The 8,723-nt window shown below is 34.0% G+C and overlaps 1 pseudogene; it reads left to right on the top strand.

Annotated features, from left to right (window-relative positions):
- Positions 1-2,310: 2,310 nt before the first annotated feature.
- LOC143435151 (ankyrin repeat domain-containing protein 37 pseudogene) lies at positions 2,311-2,439 on the top strand (annotated as a pseudogene).
- The last annotated feature ends 6,284 nt before the right edge of the window (positions 2,440-8,723 follow it).

Below are 8,723 nucleotides of genomic sequence, written 5' to 3'. Positions count from 1 at the left end.
ATTTTAATAGTCTGTTACATCTGGAACCATTTAAATTGAAGAAATATAGTATTCTTTCTAGAAAGGATTTAAAAATATCTGCAGAAAATTATTTTTCAATTACCTGTTATTTTATCTGCCTAATAGATAAATTTTTTTGGCCTCCAGTGACCCACTCTCATGTTACACACTTGATGCTCAATGCATGTTTAATAATAGTTCAGTATTTATTGCATGGCTATCAGCTTTTCTTATGAATTTTTTTCTCTCCAGAAACCAGTGAACACATTAGAATAAGAACATCATCAAGCAAGATGTGTTCTTCGTCTCTATACTTGTAGTCAATAAAATTATTACAAATATAAATTGATATAAATTGAACATATAGAGTTTTATTAGGACACTTTTTATTTAGAATACAAAGTTTTATATAAATCTTGATGTTTCTCTTTGTAGTGATTTGAAAGGGAATGCCCCAACCCCATAGACTCAAATCTTTAAATATTGATTCCTAGAGAGTGGAATTATTTGGAAAGGAAGAGCATGTTTGGCATTGTTGGAAGCTTTGCTGATTCCAAAGTTCATATCTTTCCCAGTTCCCTTTTTCTGTTTCAGGGCTGTGGATCAGATGTGAGTTTTCACTATAGCTACAGTGTCTCCTGCCTTCCTGCCTGATGTCATGCTCATACCTTGATTGTATAGACTCACACTATGAAACTGTGGGCTCCAAAAAAAATGCTTCTTATTTGATTATTTTAGCTTGCCTTGGTCGTGGCCACAGTGTTTCATCAAAGCAATGGAAATGTATATTTTTCCTTTTTAATAGTCAACCATAAAACAATGTGTAAGAATATTTCTATATACTATTTTATGGAAGTACACATAAACTTTCTGTTTTTATTTTCTAGAATCTAAACACATACCTTCTTTTGTCCAAGTAAAATACAAATAAATTAATTTATATTTTTTCTCATATTAACTGCACTCACAGATGAACAAAATAGAACTATTGATTACACAAGTGAGACAGTTGCCTGTGTGTGTGTGTGTGAGCATGTGTGTGTATATGTTTTCCTTGGCATCAATATGCCACATATATACTCACTCATTGAGTTAGTATTTCAGTGTGTGTCTGTATATGTTTCTCTCTCTTTCTCGCTGTTTGTGTGTTTTTACCTTTCATCTTTCATTTTTCACCCTGCTCCTTGTGTATACACAGTGTCAATCACTGTATAAATCCACATGATTAGAACATTTGAATTAGAATTGTGTGAAATTTTATGTAAATAAATGCATGAATATGTAGACATTGATTTTGCAAATTTTAAATAGATGAGGAAGTAATTCTTTAAATTCTTTGAGGACAAAATGCTGGTAAGAAGTTCTTTCAGAGAAACAATAAAAATAGCATCCAAATGTTTCTTTTTTACATTCCATGGAATATGATTTAGATGTAAATAACTATGATATCCTGGAAGATTTTGCTAAAGTAGAACAAAACTCCACAACTCATTATAGTGTCCAAGAAGATGTTATTATTTTTCTACCTTTCTCATTCTCTATGGGCATAACTTTAATATCTTCTCTTGGAAATATTCTAACTGTGGACATCAATTTTATGTACGTTGGTCTGTTGCTTTACATTTAAGGAAAATGGTTCTTAAGACATTAGGAAAATATTATCATATCAGCTTACTCAACCTACATAGGAATGTGGCACATGGACAAATATCTGCATGAAATTCAATGTTACCAAACAAACAAACAAACAAACAAAAACAACTATGTATGAATAGGTATATGTTTTACCTTTAAAACCAGAAGGATCTGGCAGTACTGGCTGATAATTCACTTAGTTTGGGAGAGCATCTCCTAAAGAGTCTCATCACTGCAACCTCTAACAACCCAGTCGAATCCTGTTCCAAAGCATCCTGAGGCACACGCAGCAGTGGAGGAAGTGAGGCAGAAGGAAGGTCCTTAGGGCAAAGCTGGAGGTGGAGTGGGTGGGAGGATGGTCTTAAGAATTTGCTGGAGACAGGAGCATCAGTCAACGCATCCCCGGATGTCCAGGAGCAGTCGCCTGTTCACCCAGCTGCAGGTGACGGCCATACTTGTTTTCTTCTCTGGTAGCTGCAAACAGTCACTGACCTCAACCAACATGATGTTTTGGGAGAAACTCCACTCCACAAGACAGCTTAAGTTGGATGCCTGGAATGCCTTAGCCTCCTTGTAGCCAGTGATGTCCAGATTGATGTATGTAATAAGAACGGACAAACGCCTGAAGATTTTGCTTGGTCATGTGGCTTTCCAGAATGTGCCAGGTTCCTAACAATGATTAAATGTATGCAGACAACAAAATCATCAAGTGAGCAAGCTGAGGGTGACCCCCATGCTCCTGTGCTGAGACAGAAGCAGAGTTTCAGGGCTATGGAGAGCAGAGTGTTGAAGAGAATGTGTTGATGTCTTGTTGGGCAAGAGGAAAGAAGAGGCTTGAAGAAGGGCTTCACTTCAGAGCCATTACTTTGGCTTATCACATGACTAAACTCCTGAGGAGAAAAGCTTTCTTCTAAGTGAAAGAACATTCATGAATACATGTATTTACATGACTACAATATTTTGGATGTGTATGTTTTATTAATTAATTTATTAAAAGAATATTCAAGGAAAAAACCAGAAAAGGATATGATTATGATTTTTGTATTACTTTATTAGAAAGATTCATGGACTCATTTTCATTCTAAAGGAATGAAAGAAACTATAACACATATTACATATTTCATAAGTAATATTGATCACAATGATCACAGAATAAAGATGACCCTAATTTATCTTGATTTTTCAATATATCAATTAATCTGAGCATCAGTTTTGCTCTCTGATTAGAGGACAATAATATTTTGATAGTTTTAAAGGCTTGCATAATTAAAGCAGAAAACACGCCTAACTGTTGCCATTATATATGATAGAGGACACATAGTTGTACAGTGAGTGAAGAAATATAGAAAGATTGCTTTACTATTCCCAAACCTGACTTAAGGAGAAACTCAAACATCCTTGGAGCATATGGAACAGTGGCCAAATTTCTATGAAGCTTGCCTGCTGCAGAAGGTCTTCTCAACTCACGAACTGCAAGGCTGGGAGCTCTTGTGGTTTGTGGAACATGAGAATAATAAACCAAGAAGAGGTCGCACATTACTGCATCTATTGCAATTAGTTGACTACATTATATATTTTATTAATTTGGTTCCAATGATGATTCTTGCCTGATTCAAAATTCAGCTATCATATCCAAGGAAAGTAGCAGCCACACAAATTATCAGGGCAAGGGTTAGTGGTGAAATCCAGGACTCTTTCAAGGCCCTGTAATTGGAATAAGTCTACTTTAATCTTTTAATGAGGATCTATTGGAGGGCAAGTCTGATGCTAGCAGCCATCATTATTCCAGCTCCAATTGTGTACATTAAAGTGTAGATTTTTTTTTTTAAACCAGGTGGCAGGTGTCTTCTTCACAATGATCATGAAGCTGGTCCTCTACTATTTATAGTGTTAATTTAGAAATACAATCTTACTTTTTACTTCTTACAGGTGTAGTTTTGTTTATTTAACTTTTTTGTCCTGCATATATTTTCAATTAAATGGTTATGAATGTTATACAACGGTAAAGCTAACACATGGGGATTTTGTCCTCACACGGTTTGGCTTTAAATGATAGTTATCTTCCATTATGTTCTTCTTTTTAAAGTTGTGCTATGACCATTTGCACCTAAATATAAACAACCTTTGTCTCTGTTTCTAACAGTATAATGTGGTTTGTTTTAAATCAAATCCTCCTTAGTCTGAAAATATTGTGAGTTTTCTGACCTCCTATTAGCTCCTCAACCTTTTGTCATGACAATTCCACCCGCTACATCTCTAACAAAAATGATGTTTTCCACAGTTCATAAAGTGTCTCCTATTTTCAAAATGTAATAAATACTTTCCAGTTCAACTTTTGCTTGAACTTCCTGCATTATTTAATCTGTGACCCATTAATTTTTTCTTCAGAGTAGCCTTGCTTACCTTCTGTGACATTATTCTCTACTCTATTATTTTTATCCTTTGGTGGTTCAACTTAATATTACATTGCAATTTATTTGACTTTGTCTATTTTATCAGATAAATGTTTCAGTCCAAGGACCTCTTCTTTTACTCAATTTTCTCATCTTAAATTAGGATCATTTTCCTGTCTCTGTAACCCATCTTTTGCTACCAATAGCATTACACTTGTCTCCACTACACCCACATTCCGTATTTCAAAATTTTTTTTTCTTTCTTTCTTGTTACTTTTTCACCAACTCTGCATTGTGAAAGATTGGGTAATATCATGATTTTCATTAAGATCATAGTATTAATTACAAATATTTGTGTACATTTTAAACTCCCTGCAGCTTGGATTAATATAATCTAAAATATAAAAATTAATGAATGAGTAACATTCCCCCATTTGTAGTATACATTTACTCTTTTGTTTTTATCATTCTGGTCTCCCATACCTTAGTTTCAATTGTTTCTTCAACAATGACTCAGAATGAACCCAGAATTACAACTATAAAGTGAGGCCATATCTTGGTTTTTCTGTAACAATATTTTAACACTTTTTCTTCAACATGATCTGAAATACAATCCAGACCCTAGAGAACATGTATGACATCATATAGGGTCTCAACTTAAGTTATTTCTATAATTCCAGAATCTACAAGTGGCACAGTTATACTCACTCAACTAGTTTGGCAACTTACGGGATCTCCATTAATTCCCAGAATCCTACGTGGATATTTTATAATAGGGATGCACTTGAAATATGTTCTATCAGTCTCTTCCTAAAACAAGGACAGATTACAGAATTAGTACAATAAGAACCTGAAGGATGTAACAATAATTATATCTTAATATCCTTAATTGACCTGCTTTTCTGGCTTTTGCAGAAGATAATGTTGGTGAATTGTTTGCGAAGATGACTGTAAATGTAGCTTCTGTTTCATCTGTGCCTCTGTTGATTATGCAAATTAACACATCCCTAGGTACTCAGATGAATCTATTTATGTGGCTTGAGTTTCTGTAGTTATTGATGGTTGTGATGGTTTGCGTATGCTAGGCCAAGAGAGTGGTACTATTAGGAGGTGTAGTGTTGTTGGAGTAGGTGTGGCCTTGTTGGAGTAGGTGTGTCACTGTGGACATGGATTTAATACCCTTGCCCTTCTTGTCTGGAAGTCAGTTTTGTAGTAGCCTTCAGATGAAGATGTAGAACTCTCAGCTCTGCCTGCACTCTGCCTTTTTGGATGCTGCCATGTTTCCACCTTGGTGATAATGGACTGAACCTCTGAACCAGTAACCAGCACTAATTATGTTGTCCTTTATAAGACTTGCCTTGGTCATAGAATCTGTTCACAGCAGTAAGACCCTAAGACTGACCCTAAGACATTGATCTTTCTTGTTTTTATGTTTCTATTTCTCTTTCCTTAATAATACCCGAAGCTAATTTCTTCAAGTGCCAAGGACAGAAGTGTGATTCTATTCATCCTCCTTTCTGAGTGGTGTGTCAACTCTATAATTCCAAGTACAGTTTAGTCTGCATGGACTGTGATCACATGTTTTTTTTTTTTTTTTATAAAGAAATCTGGCTCAAAAGTTTGATAAGAGGATACTGATGTGGCTCAGTGAGCAGGATGGAAACAATTTATAGAAATATTTACAGGTATTTTTTGTTGCTGTAGAATGAGAATGGAATCACACAAAAGGGTAACACTTGCCATGACCCTGAACTTTCTGTAATCTATAGCTGTGGATATATTGGGTTGCTCATCTTAAGGCAAAAGACAAACCATGTGTGAAGGATTTCTAAATTTAAAAAGACAAGGGTATTGTTATAGAATTATTATTCGACCAAATACTTCACATTCGTTTGAAGATCTAATGGTTGCAAAAATATAAGCCAGAGAGTGTGCATTTTCTATGTGTAAATCCAACAGCTCAATCATAGTATAGGTACATAGAATATTTGACAAAAATTGTACTATTCATTCAAGAACTACATTGTAAAATGAAAGAGGTCTTGATGTGATTCCTTGGCTGGAGTTTACAGAGCAACAAGTCATGAATGGATTCTAAGATTTCAATTGTATATTATCATAAAATCCCTAAAATATTACTAAATGAATTTGATGAGATGTAAATTAGTTTTGTTTGGTCTTGTAGGTATAAGAAGTTTGCCAAATGCAACAGGACATATGTTCCTGCTAAATTATCTTTCCTCATATGGCCAAAGTTTGTGTTCTGGTTACCTAGTCCCTCTAGTCAGCTGACATAGAAGAGAAAACATGAGCCTAGTATGAAAATAGTAAGTATATGATGATTCAGGAAATTCTGTGACAAATATTTATAGTTTTACAGTGTCTCTGTGGAACCCTCATTAAGGAAAATCCTGCTAGTGAGCAAACTACTTTGTAAAATTTTATATGGTTTCTATCGCCTGTAATGTCTCTCAGCTATAACCATACAAATAAGATGATACCTTACGAACATTGTGGGAAGTAACTAGATATTCAAATATGCACATCAAGTACTTAAAATAATGCATGAAACTTTCTAAACAAGTAGTGTAAAGTTGCTACTATTAGCTGCTATGATTTATTGTTCTCTTAATTTGTACTAAGTTTAAACCATGTTTGTGTCGTCAAAAGTGAAAAACAATATGCAATGCCATTTTGCTTTAGAATATGTTTTATACCTGTAGTAAAGTTGAATCAGATATACGAGTTAAGGACTGGGCAAATATTTGTGGGTTCTTTGAACAAGGTATGTGATTTGGTTTTGTTTCTGATATAAACAAAAGTGATTTTATTAGAATGGTTATACACAGCTTGTCTGCTCACTTTTCACAATAGAAAAAAGATGTGTATGATACTTAAATATTAGCATTGTCATATAATTTACAATTTATAAATAAACAATGACAGCACTTTATAAGTTCACTTAAGTGGTTCAATATGCATAGCCAAATTCCCAGCATAGAGTGCTTTTTAATAGTAAGAGATGAATCAATTTTTACCTTTTTTTGTCTTAGGTTCACAAAATGTATTATCCACAGCCTCATAAAGTGTCAAAAAGAAGACAAAAACAAATACAAGAAGAGAAATGCCATGCGTTTTGAATTAAACCAACAAAGGATAACTAAAAACTGTCATCCTTTAAAAACCCCATTATGAAACAAAAATTCACAACAGGAGCTAGAAATGTCAGTTGCAAAGAATGAATTTCTTTGCTCTTGTCAATGTAACAAAAGACCTAAAGTATTGTTTTGAGTCTATTCAATCTTTTTATATTTAAAAATATCTCAATGGCTGAAAAATTACTATTATCCTAATTTAAAAGCATATTAAACATACACCTTTTGTGCTCTCGTTTTATTGATAACCCACAGGCATTTCACATATCTTAGGATTTTTGTCAGGCATTGTTAATAGTAAAAATAACCTGTTGGTTTTTAAGATGCTTCAAAAACACTTTCCTTTTTGTCTGCATAAAAGATGTGTTGCTGGAACATATTCTTTTCTGCCATGATTTTGGATTTTCTGGTATATATAATAAACTACTGAGATGGCTTTCACCTTTGTATAAACATGAGAGGGTGCACTTGCACAGAAACATGCTGAGGAAAACAGCAAAGGGGAAAGCTATGACAGTCTGCTTACAGTGACACTAATGCTGTCTTTGCATGACATGCTGCTTTACTTAATTAATTTAAATTATCATTCATTGCCAATAATTCTCTTAATGGAAATAAATTCACTTTAAAGATATTTGTGGGTTTAATTTTGTTACTTGTCAGAATATCCAGATAGATACTCCAAATGCATATGGAGGTCACTCTTGTACTTCTTCAAGCTTCTGTTGCTGTTGCAGTGTGCAGTTCTTGGCCACCCATAGACTCTGGCCTGATGATCCAGATGCCTTATTACCTACATATATAGAGACTATTCTCATGACATTTACCAGTGGGCATAGGAGTGTTTGTTAAAGAATGAAAGCTATTCTTAAAGGTGACTAAACCAAGAAAGCAAGTCAGTTGTATGTGGATTTTTATGATATTTCATATATATGAATAAATATAATTAATTATATATATAAGTAATTTTGCTATAATTGAAAATGTTTATGTTATAGACTACATATGTCAGTATTATTTTATCCCATGAGTTTGCAAAAATACACTTTTAATTCAAACATAATTATCTCACCTTTCTCCCCTAATTCTTTCTTATGCCTTTGACTCATTCTCAAGTTGAAAGTTGCTTTTTCTTTTATTATTACTGTTGTACACATACAGACACATGTTTACACACACACACAAACACACTCCACATACACATCCACAGATGTGTAAAAACAATAAGCTTGGTGAGTTTTTTAATCATTTTCAAATGTCTACTGTTCTCAGGTCTTGGTCATGTGAACTGCTAGGGTTCCTTAATCTGCTCAACGTTACTAGTTTTCTGTCAGGTGGCAGGTTCCACTTGGACTACATATGTTTTCAGTAGCTATCAAGATAACACTGGTGATCTTGAAAACAATAGAATCATAAATACAGCTGCTGTGTTGCTGCAATCTGATTGCTACAATCATCATGGAGAAGAGAATAGAATTTATTCAAAAATATAAAAATAAAGCTTGCATGTGGTTCAGCATGTGTACACTTGGGAATTTGT

The sequence above is a fragment of the Arvicanthis niloticus genome, chromosome 19, assembly GCF_011762505.2.
Source record: "Arvicanthis niloticus isolate mArvNil1 chromosome 19, mArvNil1.pat.X, whole genome shotgun sequence".
Taxonomy (NCBI): domain Eukaryota; kingdom Metazoa; phylum Chordata; class Mammalia; order Rodentia; family Muridae; genus Arvicanthis; species Arvicanthis niloticus.
The sequence above is the reverse complement of the archived record's forward strand: the minus strand, read 5'-3'. Positions and strand labels throughout refer to the sequence as shown.